The 17,513-nt window shown below is 40.5% G+C and overlaps 1 long non-coding RNA gene across 1 annotated transcript; it reads right to left on the reverse strand.

The window, feature by feature from the left end:
• Window positions 1–34: 34 nt before the first annotated feature.
• On the reverse strand, window positions 35–5,323 carry LOC142230346 (uncharacterized). Its single transcript, XR_012720661.1, has 2 exons — window positions 5,150–5,323; window positions 35–120 (listed from the first exon to the last, which is right to left on the reverse strand). It is a non-coding gene; the product is annotated as an uncharacterized LOC142230346 (long non-coding RNA).
• Window positions 5,324–17,513: the final 12,190 nt, after the last annotated feature.

Raw genomic sequence — 17,513 nt, forward strand, 5'->3', positions numbered from 1 at the left:
GCCTTCCATATTTAATAATTTAACATCAATGCTATTTCTTTTCAAATAACGTTATAAACAGATTTTTTATTACCCCTTTTTTCTCTTTCAGATTAATTGGAATCATGGAATTGCAGAAAACTAATTAAGGCATTGTTCTTCAACCGTCGAACTGAACGGACGTGTTTTTTAATAGCGGAGTATTTCATCGTAATAAGTACTTATTACGAATTTCACGTGTGGTGGAAATAATAAACCACCATGCAGCGAAATTCAAAGTCATCCACTGGGTTGCTAACTTCAGGGCCCAGTGGACGGGTAACGACTGAAGTTATAAATTTGGGCATCGACCAAGAGTCAGGCCCAATTAGTCGACCTGTAGACGGGTCGACTGGCGGTGACACTTTGGCAAGTCGAACCTTTTCTAAGGTGACGACATCAAAAGGAGGCAATCCCTCTCGAAAGAGATTCAAGGAACGAAGAAATGCTTTGTTTATCCTAAAGAAATTAGGATCAGTCGACCCAAGCACGTTGTCGGCTAAGCAAAGCGATTCCTTAAAATGGGCTCAAGGAATTCTTGAAGCTGGAAAAAGGGAACGATCACCGGATGAGCTGCCATCCTCTAAACGGGATCAAAGATCGTTTGCCTCAGTTGCAAAAGACAGCCTTGTGATGGCTATTATTAATAAAGGAGCATTGGACGGTATGATTCCAAGGCAAAAATGGGGGGAAATTGAGAACGCGATGTCTGGTGTCTACTCAGAGATGCGAAAAAAGTTTCACGGACCAAGTCCTCGACGGCAAGATGCTGGATGGTATCAAGGACGATATAAGTTAATAGCTTTTGCAGACCAGAGGTCTATGGATTGCTTTAAAGCTGCATTGATGCTAATTGGTGAAGTTTGGGAAGGAGCCGCTTTGGAGTTAGTCGATAAAAAAGACATACCGGCTAAACCTAGAGCACATGCATGGATACCGGCAAACCCTCCTGATCCTGAGTCAATACTAGAGAGACTAAAAGAATGTAACCCAGATCTTCCAACCGCCGATTGGAAGGTTGGTCGTTTGGATGAGGTGGATGGACCAAGACGACATGCGGTGTTTATATTAAACATAGAGTCGCTGCCACATCTAGCCCAGACCCAAGGACGCGTAAGTTATGGCTTTCATGATATCCATATGAAGGTATACAAAAGCGATCAGCCAAAGTATTCCGAAACGGACAAGCCTCCGGTAGAGCCAGCAGTGGAAAAATCTCCTAGCGAAGCCGAAGGAGACATAAAACCTGCAGACTATGGCGAAAATCATATGCGGGAAGTTTCTACAGGCTCAAGCCTCACCAAAACTGAACCGCGGATTGTTGCGAGAGTCACCGAGATCTGTGAAGAGGAAGCCCTTGATGACTCAATTGAAGCGGCTGATATGACGGTGGTTGAAAATTTGGATGGTTCTACGGTTCCTCCAGATAAATCTTCACCATTGTAAGGCCGCTTGTGCTGCCTTAAAAGTTCTCCTGATGAAAGGAGACATAGATATATTTCTTATTCAAGAACCATACATATATAAGAACAAGATCTGTGAATTAAGCACTCCGGGTTTCAAACTTTTGCATAATACCGGTACCGATATAAATCGAGCATGTATAATTGCTAAAAACGAACTAAACTTGTTTCTGCTTCCTTCATTGAGCAATGCAGACACTGTCGTAGCCAGTCTAGAGATATCCACATGCAAATATTGGGTATCTTCGGTCTACATGGGACATGATAGGGAGATGCCACCCTGTGCCGTTAAGACCTTAGTTGAGGAGTCACTAAAAACAAAGACAAAACTCATTATGGGATGCGATGCAAATGCACATCATAGTATTTGGGGAAGTAGTGATACTAATGCAAGGGGAGAGTCGCTAATAGAGTTTATTTTGCGTACTAACCTGGTAGTTTGCAATAAGGGAGATGCACCAACCTTCGTCACCAGGAACAGACAAGAGGTTTTGGACGTAACGTTGACCTCTCCGGAACTGAATGATAAGATATCTGAGTGGCAAGTTTTGAGGGAACATAGCTTCTCAGATCATCGCTACATCAGTTTCAGATTGGCTGTTCGTACTTCAAAGACCATATTTCCGCCAAATGTTAGGAAAGCTGATTGGAATAGGTATAGGGAATCGTTCAATTCGATGATACCGGAAATGCCGGAGACAAATATGAGCACTGTGCAAGATATCGAACACGCAGTGGAGCGGATTACTAAGGCCTTCAACATTTCACTGAAAGCTGCTTGCCCTAGAGGAAAGCCAAGGGGAAAAAATCGGCCGCCATGGTGGACTACGGAGTTAAGTAATATGAGGAAATCCTGCAGGAAGCTCTTTAACAAAGCAAAGTCCACAAGAGCTCCGGAGGATTGGGACACTTACAAGATGAATCTGAGAGAATATAAACGAGAACTGAGAAGGTCTCAACAAAACTCTTGGGATGATTACTGTAGCAGTATTGAGAATACGTCAGAGGCTTCCAGACTACGGAAGGTACTAGCATCCACTAACACCGCTCCAGGTTTCATTAAAACATCGGAGGGAAATTGGACAACGTCCAGTGAGGAGACGTTGGAGGTACTTTTGGACACACACTTCCCTGGAAATCAGATGGTTGAACCATGTTCCGGCGGTGTAACAGAGGCTCAGCGATCATTTCCTATCGAGGAAATTGTGTCGGAATCTAGAATAAAATGGGCTTTAAATAGCTTTGGACCATTCAAATCCCCCGGACCTGATGGAATTACTCCGGCGGAGTTACAGGCAGTGGCTGAAAGAGTTATCCCCTGGTTGACGGTGATATATAAACGATGTGTAAACTTAGCATATATTCCAGAAAAGTGGAGGGAAACAAAAGTCGTCTTCATACCTAAAGCAGGAAAAGCCTCTCACTCGAGTGCGAAGGATTTCCGACCAATCAGCTTATCCTCATTCCTACTTAAGACCCTGGAGAGGATGATAGACATGTATCTTAGAAATAGCGTGGATTCAAGTTTGCTCTCGAAACGACAGCATGCATACTCGAAGGGCAGGTCTACTGAGACCGCATTGCATGAACTAGTCAGCTTTATTGAAAGCTCACTATCTGTCAAAGAATACACAATCGTGGCGTTTCTAGACATCGAAGGGGCGTTCAATAATGTCCATCCGAGCTCGATATTAAATGGACTGACAACTCTGAATGTTGATCCAGGTATACTTAGGCTGTTAGACGAACTTCTAATAAAGAGACGTATTTCAGCCACACTAGGGCAAGCAAACATACAAAGGTATGTGAACAGAGGCACTCCCCAAGGAGGAGTTCTATCACCTCTTCTTTGGAATGTTGCTATAAACAACCTTCTGGTTTCCCTAGAAAAAGAAAGGATAAAAGTGGTGGCATACGCAGATGATGTGGCGCTAGCAGTCAGGGGAAAATTCCCATCCACAATCAGAGATATTATACAGAGAGCTCTCCGGATGACTGAGAAATGGGCGAAAGATAATGGTCTTGGTGTAAATCCAGCAAAGACAGAACTAGTCATGTACTGCAGAGATCGTAAAACTCCCACGGTTAGGCCCATTTCCTTAGGGGGTACTGAAATTCCCTTTGGTGAGTGTGCAAAATACCTTGGCGTTATTTTGGACAGGAAGCTGAATTTTAGGCTTAATATTGAAGAGAGGGCGAGAAAAGCCACGGTAGCTTTGTACTCGTGCAAAAAGGCAATAGGGAAAAAGTGGGGACTAAAACCAAAAATTGTGCATTGGCTATACACTGCAGTAGTTAGACCTATAATGCTATATGGTGTTGTAGTCTGGTGGCCGGTACTTCAGAAACCGACTTGTTTAGATAAAGTTCAGCGTATGGCGAGCTTATGTATCTCAGGCGCATTTAGTAAGACAGGAACAGACTCCCTTAATGTCATGCTACATCTATTGCCTTTAGACATTTTGGCCAAACAGTCAGCTGCAACAACGGCTGTGCGGTTGCGCGAGCTATCGCTGTGGTCGGAAAAAATGTACGGTCATAGTTCGGTCCTCAAAATATTGCCAGATGTGCCTAACGTAGTGGATTATACCCTGGCAAAACCACTTTTCGACAAAAAGTTTGAAACTCTAATTCCCAACAGTGAGGCGTGGTGTACACAGACCCCGGGGAATAAAAGATATATAGATTTCTATACTGATGGCTCCAAATTGAATGGACAAGTGGGGTTCGGAGTATATTCTAAAGATCTGGAAATTCGAATAGCGAAAAGATTACCTAATCACTGTAGTGTTTTTCAGGCTGAAATATTAGCAATAAGAGAGGTGGCGAATTGGCTGAGAAGTAATGTTCCAACAAATATTGGCATTAATATATACTCAGACAGTCAACCTGCAATAAAATCCTTGGACTCTGTGTTCCTCAACTCGAAAACGGCCATCGACTGCCGCAAATCTCTCAATGAGATGGCTGAGCAGTACAATATTCACCTAATATGGGTGCCTGGCCATAGGAACATACCGGGGAACTGCGAAGCGGATGAGTTGGCAAGGCTAGGGACTACCTTACATATTCCAGGGGAACTAGAATTTGTTGGTATGCCCCTAGCTACCTGCAAGCTCATGCTGCGTGAGAAGGCTGTTAGGATGGCAAATGTTCGATGGGAGAATTGCAAGGGTTGTAACGACACCAAGCAAATATGGCCCCATTTCAACTTAAACCGCACACTAGATATGCTAATGTTCTCGAGACGTCAGATATCACTCCTGATATCTGCTATAACGGGTCGCTGCCTGATAGGCGATTTTGCAAAAACTATTGGCGCGAAGTATAATGACTATTGTATGAGCTGTCATGATGCGGAGGAAAAAGAATCAATTAAACACCTCTTGTGTGAGTGTCCTGCATTTTGTGTAAAGCGCAAGCAACTTTTAGGAGCATATAGCTTCAGATTACTGGCGGATCTGGAAAACGTTAACTTAAGCAGTCTGCTAATGTTTTTGGAACAATCTGGTTGGTTCAACAAAGAAAAATAATCAAGAAGGTTCAGCGGTTAAAACTAGAAGTGCCCATATGTAATAGGTACTTTTAGTTAATGTGGTATCACAATGGACTGAATAGTCTAAGTGAGCCTGAATCTTAATCGGGCTGCCACTTTAACCTAACCTAACCTAATTAAGGCAAAAATGTACAATTTTTCTCCAAAAAAAAAAAAAAACAATTCATAAAAGATAAGTATTTTATCAAAACCAATTTTCCAATTTATAAACAGATTATGCTCAAATTCTTCCACAGACAGCATCCGCAACTATTTCGTCAGGACCTCACGAAATCGTTTCTTCGGTCTAATGTCTTTCCGTCCGTCCGTCTAATCACGTAAGTATTAATAACGTCAAAATATATCTTCCACAAATAAAACATATAACCTTTTTTTTAGTAGCTCTTATTTGTTGTTCCTGCGGGGACAAACATTAAGACGTTAAAAGTGAACCCACATTTCCAGTCCCATTAACTTCAAACTTAGTATTAGGGTGAGCTCAGCCTAAACACTATTTTTCATGCCCAAACCAGGCGCAACTAAACAAAACCGCGCTAATGAATACCCCCTTTTGCTAACACAGAAACCTGGCATAACTCAAATAACAATTAGATTTATTTATTTTATTTACAGAAGCTCCTGTCTATGTCTGTCCGTCAGTCTAAGTCAAAATAAATGTACGGGTATTCCGAGTATGACAACAGACGAAACAGAGGTACCTGAGGCGCTGTAGGTTGACCAGCGCTATTTACACCAAATATGCATAGGATCATAAACAGCCTAGAAGACGGAAAGCTATGCCGCAGCCAACACTCTGCAAATTCCTGGAGAGCAGCAAATATTCGCCAGCTGGGAAAGACTGGAGCCGATGGCAATCGCAATATAGCAGTGGAGGTGGACAACAACAGGCAAGTAGTCTTTTATTGAATGTTCTTATGACTTATTAATTTATATTTTTTTTGTGATTGATTTCACTAATGTTGACTTCTTATTTCTCTTTTCAGGTTTTAGCAATAACTAGTCTTTTAAGCTATATTAAGCATTTATATTGTTGTTTTAATATTATTACATTTATATTATTGCTTTTAGTTAAGAATGTTTAATAACCACACTTTGATTCAACATTATACTTTGCAATATTGTTTATTTATTATATTACTTAGTTTATTTCTCGTTAAAAACTTTCAAACAAAACTGTCTTTATGTTATTGTTTATACAAAATTGTACGCGTTTGTATCTTTGTATCTCAGGTTATTATGTGGATAAATTTATTCAATAAAATGCAATCAACCAACACAATTCTTCCTTTTTTTTTTCTTGTCACACCAACCACTCTTCTCAGCATCCAAACTCAGAATAATCTGACGCTCCAAAACCTCCATTATTGACGCTGCATTCGCCATAATCTTCTCCATTTCCCAGCCATCGCGAAATTTGATTCCAATCCCCAACAAAAACATATCTTTGTTTTTGCCAGGGATGGATAACCATATTCATCATACGTTTTCCGCTTTCCGCCACAAGATGGCGCTAAAAACATAAAAATCAAAACAATATTCGGCCGCACATGACAAATTATTTCGTAACACACCTGCTTCGTTTTGTGAGTACCAATATCCAAAATAACGAACAGGAAACCGAAATATTAAGAATCATACAGGTTGGCCTGGCGTGTGGCTTCGACCCACGACAAGCCGGGTTAAAACAAATCAGGTTCTTAGGTCAGAGGCGTGGAAAGTACCGATTAGAACACCATTAAGATCCTCAACTTCATAAAGTGATTTACCAATCCGCTTGCGCACTCTGCAATTAATGAATTTTGGCAAAAATTTTGAATTTATGCGTTTGGACCGGTTGCTCTGCAGATGATTCTGACGGTACACGATTTGTCCTTCCGAAAATTTTATATCTCGACTTCTTAAATTATATGATTTAGAAGCCTTGTCATATGCCTTGTCAATATTATCCTTAAGTTTCTCCCGAATTGCATGTAACTTATCGGAATCAGGGAAAATCGGAATATGGTCATAGGTTACACTGTTCAATTTTGTCAGTATTTCATAGCTGGAACCATGTTGACACATATTTTGCCCGAAAAGAGCAAAATAGGGAGAACAGCCTATTGAGGTATGAAAATCACCCCTAAGGACAGTGAGTATTTGAGGAATGTAGTTATCCCAATTAGAATGATCACTTTTATCCTTCAGAAAGTACCGCAACTTAGTCAATATTTCCCTATTCACTTGCTCAGACGAGTTTGACTGAGACGAGTAGAACCCAGTCCTTATGTGCCTTATCCCATATACCTGTAAAAAGTTTGTAAAATCTTTTGAAACAAATTGTTTCCCATTGTCCTATGAAGAAATTGAGGTACTCCAAACATAGGAAACAATTCAGTTTGTAAAAAAGATACGATATTCGTGGCGATTGCTGCACGAAGTGGTTTTAGGAATAAAAATTTCGTTAGATGGTCTAGACATATGAATACAAAAGAATTTCCCCTTTTTGAACAGGTATAAGGCCCTAAAAAATCACAAAATAGCCTTTGGAAAGGTCTAAAGGTAGGAAATTGGTCCCCCATAGGTGGTCTAGAGATTCTGTTAGTGGGTTTCACGGACTTGCAAGTATCGCAACTTCCAATATAAGTTTGAATATCTTTCGCCATTGAAGGCCAAAAATATATTTCCCTTACTTTTCTAAGGTTTTTGAAAACCCACCGTGGCATGATAAAATATCATGAGCACATTTCGTTACTTTTTCCCTGGTAGGAGGGCAACCAAAGCCTCCACAATCCGGACTCCTCATTTTCAAAGCCAAGTCTGTATTTTACTCGTTTAAACACCAATTTGCCAGAAACACATAAATCAGGCAAACTAGCTTTCCGGGTCTCAATAAAATTTCTGAGTCTCACATACTCCTCGTCAGCAAAATCTGTCCCATCCATATCAATTTCAACGTAATCTTTCTCCGAGAAGACCAGCTCGTCCACATCGAAACGAGACAAGGCGTCCGGCACCGTGTTTAATGGTCCCGTACGATGTTCGATGATGAAATCGAACCGTTGGAGTTTTAGGCTCCAACGTGCAAGGCGTCCAGAGAGATCTTTTTGGCTCATCAGTCATCGTAAACTGGAGTGATCTGTCACAATCCGAAACGGTAAGCCCTCAACATATTGCCTGAATCTTTCAACTGAAATAACTGCCGCCAAACATTCCTGTTCGGTAACAGTATAATTCTGTTGCGCTTTGCTAAGCTTCTTCGAAGCAAACGCTATTGGGTTCTCGTGTCCTTCGTCGTCAAACTGTAGAAGCACACCACCCACACCAATTTTAGAGGCATCACATTGTATAACAAATTCCTTTGAAAAGTTAGGTTGAGAGAGAACGGGAGCAGAAGATAGAGCCGACTTTAGGCAATCAAACGACTGGATAGCCTCATCTGTTAGACGAAATGGTTTACACGATTTTTTAAGCAATTGGTCAACGGACCGCTAAGGTCAGCGAAATTCTGAATGAATCCGCGGTACCAATTTGTCAGAAATCTTCTTAGTTGGCGGGGTGTCTTCGGTAAAGGGAACTCAGTTATGCTCTCTACCTTGGACGGATCGGTCCTTAAACACCCATTGCCCACGATATAGCCCAAATATTTAATTTCACGTTGGCAAAATTTACTTTTGCCAACATTAATTGTGAGTTTAGCTTTCCAAAAGCAGCTTGCTACTTCAGTCAACAACTCTAAATGCTCCTCAAAGCTCGGACTACATACGAGCAAGTCGTCAAAATAAACGAAGACCCTGTCGCGTAACCTTGAAGGAATGACTCTATCCATCAGTCTACTCATGGTCTGTGGACCATTACATAGGCCGAAGGACATGACTTTGTAGTGGTAGAGAGGTCTACCGGGTTCTACAAATGCGATTTGAAGCGTCCTTCAAATCGATTCCGCTTATGAAGTAGGTATCCTACAGCCTGTTCAACAGTCCGCTGATATGCGGCAAAGGATACGAGTCCTTCTTGGTCACCGCATTCCGTCGTCTGGAATCAACGCATAACCTTACCTTGCCTGGCTTCCTAACGAGAACAACAGGGGAGCACCATGGAGAGTTCGACTCCTCCATCACTCCCATAGCTAATAGTCTATCAATCTCTTCAAAAGCTTCCGCCTGCCTTGGAGGAGATAACGGATAATGTTTGGCTTTAATCGGAAATGCATCACCCGTGTCGATGTGGTACTCCAGTACGTCCGTTTTGCCCAACCCTAACTTCTCGTAAGAGGGAAACTTGAGAATAACTTTATCTAGAGCAAGTTTTTGGGAAGGTAGTAATGTGTGATAGGCTGAACTTTCCTCAACATAATCGGAGGCTAGTTCGGAAATAGGAGGTATTATGTCCGGGGCTAATGCGAAAATCCTCCAAAAGTCAATACCTAAATAGACATTCTGACATAAACTAGGTACCAAGTAAAAAACTATGTCACGGGTTACATTTTTATACGTAACGGGGTTACATTTTTATACAGTAGCCAGTCACTGTTTGTCTATCTCCATTCGCCGTAGATAAGGAAGACTCAAATTTCCTAACAGGAAGGTTATGTTGCGTCACAAAACGATTACAGTCTTTGCTCAATACGGATACGTTTGCCCCCGAATCCAGTAGACCCATAAATGGTATATTAAGAATCATCACCTTGACAAAGGGACGATCATCGCCACTTGAAATCATAGTTTCCTCCACCCTTTTCCTATACATCCGTCGAAGTCTATATCTTTCCCTACACTTTAAAATTTTCCGGGATATTCGTACATTGGGAAAAGAATTCGTCGTTTCATCTCGTAAATCACTGTCATCATTATCTATTAAGGACCTATGTGTACAAATCGGTATAAATGGTGGAATATACGGTTCAGTTGAAATGGTATCTATTCCTGGCTTATCTTGTTCGAACGAGAAATTCCGGCTCTCTTCTCGTTGCCCATTAAGTTTTCCTGATGCCTACTAGGACACTTCGATGTGGTTACGCCCTTAAAACCACATTTGTAGCAGAAGAGATTCCGTACTTCCTCGTTGCAATATATATACGAATGCCCAAAAAATTGGCAATTCCAACACTGAATTTTGGAATAATCGGCCCTGCGTCCCGAAATTTGTAACGCATCTACTTGAGGGTCATCTATTCCATTCCTCTCAAAACTATTTTCCCCCTCGCCGTCAATACGCATTTCATTCACAGATCTGCCTACATAAATGGGATGGCCCTTAGTTTCACGTAAAAGTTCCTCACCTTTTCTTGCCATGTCCCTCAGTTCATCCAAAGTGGATGGATGGGAGTTAAATAACATAAATTTCAAATTAGTTGTCAAATTACGTTTCACAATGTCTATTAATGATTCCTCGGGAAGAGGTGATGCCATTCTTGAGTTCATAGACACTATGGTCCAATGAAAATCATCATAAGATTCCTTGTGATTTTGTTTTCGTAATGACATTTTCAAAATAATATCGTGGTCGCTCTCAAGGTGGCCAAATTCTTTAGTTATCGCATATTTAAGTGACTGAAAAGTTGCATGTGGATTTTGTCTTACGTAGTATCAGTACCAACTCTCGGCCTTTCCGCTCAAAAGAACATGAAAATTCGACATAAGATGCTCATAAGAACAATTCATTCTATGACACAAATTCTCAATTTTGAATAAAAAGTCAGAGACTGAGCTGGTTCCATCATAGACTATCTTCCATTCTTGTATACGAACCGTACACACAGAAAACAAATTTGTTGTGCCAACCAATTTTTTTGCCAACCAAATTATTTGGTCCCATCTACTATCAGAATATAACCGACAAAATTTGTTAAAGCAACCAATTGTTGTCTGTCCCAACTGTAGATAAAATGTTTGAATAACTAAAATTTGCGCACATTAGCAGTCTAATTGGCATTCACAACCAATAAGATTCATTCGTTTGTTAAAGCAACTAACTGTTTTTTCTGACAACCAATGCATATAAAATTAAAGATACCAACCATTGAATTCATTTTAGTTTTTTTTTTTTTTAATTTTATTATATACTAATATTTTTGTATTAATTATTGGAACATTTTAACGCACATTGAGGCCTGAATGGCTCTAAACCTGTCATCTCGGAATTCATAAAACTTGTTCGGGCTGCAAAATATGCTTTTTTTTAAATTCTGGAAGAAAGATTAAACTTTATAATTTTTGACTTGAAGTCCAAGTTGGCTTGGATTTACCTGTGGCGTTGTCTAATTTAAGATCTTGACATATTGAGCACTATGATGCCAGCAAAAACCATCGCTTGAAAAGCGGACAAAGTTCTTCATCCACTTCAAACAGATTGATTGTCTAAAATTAAAATATTTAGTCATTTATCAAATGCTGAACTTTGTTTAAAATGCGCGCCTTACATGATTATATATGGCATTACATTGGAGTCGATGAAGCAATTCCAATGTATCTAAAACAACAATATAGTTCGTCAGGAAATGAATAGCTTGAAAGTGACCCACTGCCGCTTATACACTCATTCATGTACTACATTTGTTAGTTCGATCATGCTCAATTAGTTCGACTCTCTCTCATGGTTCATGTTGAGTTCGATAATGAGACAGACAATCTATGTTTAAACACAACTTACGAAGACGTAATATTTCTTGAACTTGCATGAAAATTAGAAAAATGAGTGAGTGATATTAATGTTATTTGATGTTTCACTTACTCTTAAGAATACAGCTACCGAATTAAAAATAATATATGTATGTATATAAATCACAACAATCCTTGTTGGGCAGAATGGTATGTAAAATTTTATTGTCATTAAAAATTTGAATTTTATAGTTTTCTATAATTAATGAGACAAAAACAATTATGTATTTGTTGTCATATATACGTTGTCCAAAGCAAAAAAAAATCCTTTATAACTATCAAATCTGTTAACACAACCAACTTATTTGTTAGACGGACTTCCAGTTGGTTTTGATGACACATTGATAAAACAAATCAGTTATCAAAACAGGCAGGAATAAATCGAAAAGTTTGCTTGCTTCCATATGTAGATAACCACCAATATTTGGTCGTGTGTACCAACTTTTGGTTACACTGCTTTGTATTGGTTATATAAACCATAAAAGAAGAGAAATGACCAACAATTAGTCCACACAATTAAACATTGTGCTTCCCCACTATCAATTTGTTGTCGTAATCGAATTCCAACCAATCATTTCTCTGGGTGTATCCAAAGTTGATGAATTAATATTTTGGGAACTACCGCGTTGAGAATGGTGAGCAGTATGATTCTGGCGTTGTTGTAACCCAAATATATAAGCATTAAACTCCCCGCGAAGTTTCCTCACTTCTTCCTGACTCGCTTGTAATGCCTGCCTAAGATCCTCAATCATGGTTACATAATTTGGATCTCGCGATTGGTTCGTTCCAACGCCAATTAGACCATCTCTAGAACCCGTTGGTAAACCCTGGTCTGCCCGACCGACTATATCGTTAACGTTTTGCTTTACCTTGGATCGAATATCAGAAGAATGTGAAGTATTGAATATTTCATTGGAATTGCTCGTTTTATTCGAATCGGGCTGTTGAGGAACGAATGGTTCTACATTGACATTCAATTGCCCCGTCGAAGTATTATTTGGATTATTCATTTGACCAGGTGGTGTATGTTCCACCCTCGTACGAGAAGGCGGTGGAAATGCGTATGCCTCATCGAAGTTAAAAGAACTATCTCCTATCGGATTATTATTAGGCACCTTTGAATTTCGCGTTCTCATCCTAACATAAACTGACATTTACGAAGGAACCCGTGGAGTAATAACAATTAAAAAAAAAATTAAGTTAATATAAATTTTGTCTCCAAAGATCTATTTGATTCAATTACCTCATGTACTACATAAGGGAATGCTAGAGAACCGAAAAATATGTGTAAATAGTACCAAAGGAAATTATGAAAGTGTCCATGAATCGTCTAGTTTACGAAAATAATGGAGCTACTTTTCATTAATCCAAGCAACTAATTCGTGTTCAATTAAACAAGTAATAACTACGTGGGTATATTACCGCTATATCTAACTTTATAAGTTTGTTTTCTATCACAACATAATTAACTGAGTTACACTCTAATAACATGGACTTATAGAAAACTAACAAATAATGTATATGAATTAAAAGTAACTATAGAAGTTGAATGCTACCTCAGATCCATTATGAATGTGTTCCGTTGGACTATTGCACATTCACGAGTTACTTGATGTAGGTTAGGTTAGGTTAAAGTGGCAGCCCGATTAAATTTCAGGCTCACTTACACTATTCAGTCCATTGTGATACCACATTTAACTAAAAGTACCTATTACATATGGGCACTTCTAGTCTCAACCACTGAACCTTCTCTATTATTTACTTTTGTGGAACCAACCAGATTGCTCCAAAAACATTAACAAACTGCTTAAGTTAACGTTTTCCAGGTCAGCCAGTAATCTAAAGCTATATGCTCCTAAAATTCGCTTACGCCTTACACAAAAAGCAGGACACTCACACAAGAGGTGTTTAATTGATTCCTTTTCCTCCACGTCATGACAGCTTATACAATAGTCATTATACTTCGCACCTATAGTTTTTGCACATTCGCCTATCAGGCAGCGACCCGTTATAGCAGATATTAGGAGTGCTATCTGACGCCTTGAGAACACTAGCATATCTAGTGTGCGGTTTAAGTTTAAATGGGGCCATATTTGCTTGGTGTCGTTACAACCCTTGCAATTTTCCCATCGAATATTGGCCATCATAACAGCCTTCTCACGCAGTAAGAGCTTGCAGGTGGCCAGAGGCATACCAACAGATTCTAGTTCCCCTGGAATATGTAAGGTAGTTCCTAGCCTTGCTAACACATCTGCTTCACAGTTCCCCGGTATGTTCCTATGACCAGGCACCCATATTAGGTGAATATTGTACTGCTCAGCCATCTCGTTGAGAGATTTGCGGCAGTCTATGGCCGTTTTTGAGTTAAGGAACACAGAGTCCAAGGATTTTATTGCAGGTTGACTGTCTGAGTATATATTAATGCCAATATTTGTTGGAACATTACTTCTCAGCCAATTCACCACCTCTCTTATTGCCAATATTTCAGCCTGAAAAACACTACAGTGATTAGGTAATCTTTTCGCTATTCGAATTTCCAGATCTTTAGAATATACTCCGAACCCCACTTGTCCATTCAATTTGAAGCCATCAGTATAGAAATCTATATATCTTTTATTCCCCGGGGTCTGTGTACACCACGCCTCACTGTTGGGAATTAGAGTTTCAAACTTTTTGTCGAAAAGTGGTTTTGCCAGGGTGTAATCCACTACGTTAGGCACATCTGGCATTACTTTGAGGACCGAACTATGACCGTACATTTTTCCCGACCACAGCGATAGCTCGCGCAACCGCACAGCCGTTGTTGCAGCTGACTGTTTGGCCAAAATGTCTAAAGGCAATAGATGTAGCATGACATTAAGGGAGTCTGTTCCTGTCTTACTAAGTGCGCCTGAGATACATAAGCTCGCCATACGCTGAACTTTATCTAAACAAGTCGGTTTCTGAAGTGCCGGCCACCAGACTACAACACCATATAGCATTATAGGTCTAACCACTGCCGTGTATAGCCAATGCACAATTTTTGGTCTTAGTCCCCACTTTTTCCCTATTGCCTTTTTGCACGAGTACAAAGCTACCGTGGCTTTTCTCGCCCTCTCTTCAATATTAAGCCTAAAATTCAGCTTCCTGTCCAAAATAACACTTTTATCCTTTCTTTTTCTAGGGAAACCAGAAGGTTGTTTATAGCAACATTCCAAAGAAGAGGTGATAGAACTCCTCCTTGGGGAGTGCCTCTGTTCACATACCTTTGTATGTTTGCTTGCCCTAGTGTGGCTGAAATACGTCTCTTTATTAGAAGTTCGTCTAACAGCCTAAGTATACCTGGATCAACATTCAGAGTAGTCAGTCCATTTAATATCGAGCTCGGATGGACATTATTGAACGCCCCTTCGATGTCTAGAAACGCCACGATTGTGTATTCTTTGACAGATAGTGAGCTTTCAATAAAGCTGACCAGTTCATGCAATGCGGTCTCAGTAGACCTGCCCTTCGAGTATGCATGCTGTCGTTTCGAGAGCAAACCTGAATCCACGCTAGTTCTAAGATACATGTCTATCATCCTCTCCAGGGTCTTAAGTAGGAATGAGGATAAGCTGATTGGTCGGAAATCCTTCGCACTCGAGTGAGAGGCTTTTCCTGCTTTAGGTATGAAGACGACTTTTGTTTCCCTCCACTTTTCTGGAATATATGCTAAGTTTACACATTGTTTATATATCACCGTCAACCAGGGGATAATTCTTTCAGCCACTGCCTGTAACTCCGCCGGAGTAATCCCATCAGGTCCGGGGGATTTGAATGGTCCAAAGCTATTTAAAGCCCATTTTATTCTAGACTCCGACACAATTTCCTCGATAGGAAATGATCGCTGAGCCTCTGTTACACCGCCGGAACATGGTTCAACCGTCTGATTTCCAGGGAAGTGTGTGTCCAAAAGTACCTCCAACGTCTCCTCACTGGACGTTGTCCAATTTCCCTCCGATGTTTTAATGAAACCTGGAGCGGTGTTAGTGGATGCTAGTACCTTCCGTAGTCTGGAAGCCTCTGACGTATTCTCAATACAGCTACAGTAATCATCCCAAGAGTTTTGTTGAGACCTTCTCAGTTCTCGTTTATATTCTCTCAGATTCATCTTGTAAGTGTCCCAATCCTCCGGAGCTCTTGTGGACTTTGCTTTGTTAAAGAGCTTCCTGCAGGATTTCCTCATATTACTTAACTCCGTAGTCCACCATGGCGGCCGATTTTTTCCCCTTGGCTTTCCTCTAGGGCATGCAGCTTTCAGTGAAATGTTGAAGGCCTTAGTAATCCGCTCCACTGCGTGTTCGATATCTTGCACAGTGCTCATATTTGTCTCCGGCACTTCCGGTATCATCACATTGAACGATTCCCTATACCTATTCCAATCAGCTTTCCTAACATTTGGCGGAAATATGGTCTTTGAAGTACGAACAGCCAATCTGAAACTGATGTAGCGATGATCTGAGAAGCTATGTTCTCTCAAAACTTGCCACTCAGATATCTTATCATTCAGTTCCGGAGAGGTCAACGTTACGTCCAAAACCTCTTGTCTGTTCATGGTGACGAAGGTTGGTGCATCTCCCTTATTGCAAACTACCAGGTTAGTACGCAAAATAAACTCTATTAGCGACTCTCCCCTTGCATTACTATCACTACTTCCCCAAATACTATGATGTGCATTTGCATCGCATCCCAAAATCAGTTTTGTCTTTGTTTTTAGTGACTCCTCACCTAAGGTCTTAACGGCACAGGGTGGCATATCCCTATCATGTCCCTTGTAGACCGAAGATACCCAATATTTGCATGTGGATATCTCTAGACTGGCTACGACAGTGTCTGCATTGCTCAATGAAGGAAGCAGAAACAAGTTTAGTTCGTTTTTAGCAATTATACATGCTCGATTTATATCGTTACCGGTATTATGTAAAAGTTTGAAACCCGGAGTGCTTAATTCACAGATCTTGTTCTTATATATGTATGGTTCTTGAATAAGAACTATATCTATGTCTCCTTTCATCAGGAGAACTTTTAAGGCAGCACAAGCGGCCTTCGGTATCCTTTGGCTGATCGCTTTTGTATACCTTCATATGGATATCATGAAAGCCATAACTTACGCGTCCTTGGGTCTGGGCTAGATGTGGCAGCGACTCTATGTTTAATATAAACACCGCATGTCGTCTTGGTCCATCCACCTCATCCAGACGACCAACCTTCCAATCGGCGGTTGGAAGATCTGGGTTACATTCTTTTAGTCTCTCTAGTATTGACTCAGGATCAGGAGGGTTTGCCGGTATCCATGCATGTGCTCTAGGTTTAGCCGGTATGTCTTTTTTATCGACTAACTCCAAAGCGGCTCCTTCCCAAACTTCACCAATTAGCATCAATGCAGCTTTAAAGCAATCCATAGACCTCTGGTCTGCAAAAGCTATTAACTTATATCGTCCTTGATACCATCCAGCATCTTGCCGTCGAGGACTTGGTCCGGGAAACTTTTTTCGCACCTCTGAGTAGACACCAGACATCGCGTTCTCAATTTCTCCCCATTTTTGCCTTGGAATCATACCGTCCAATGCTCCTTTATTAATAACAGCCATCACAAGGCTGTCTTTTGCAACTGAGGCAAACGATCTTTGATCCCGTTTAGAGGATGGTAGCTCATCCGGTGATCGTTCCCTTTTTCCAGCTTCAAGAATTCCTTGAGCCCATTTTAAGGAATCGCTTTGCTTAGCCGACAACGTGCTTGGGTCGACTGATCCTAATTTCTTTAGGATAAACAAAGCATTTCTTCGTTCCTTCAATCTCTTTCGAGAGGGATTGCCTCCT

Source organism: Haematobia irritans, chromosome 3 (genome assembly GCF_050003625.1).
Source record: "Haematobia irritans isolate KBUSLIRL chromosome 3, ASM5000362v1, whole genome shotgun sequence".
NCBI classification, from domain to species: domain Eukaryota; kingdom Metazoa; phylum Arthropoda; class Insecta; order Diptera; family Muscidae; genus Haematobia; species Haematobia irritans.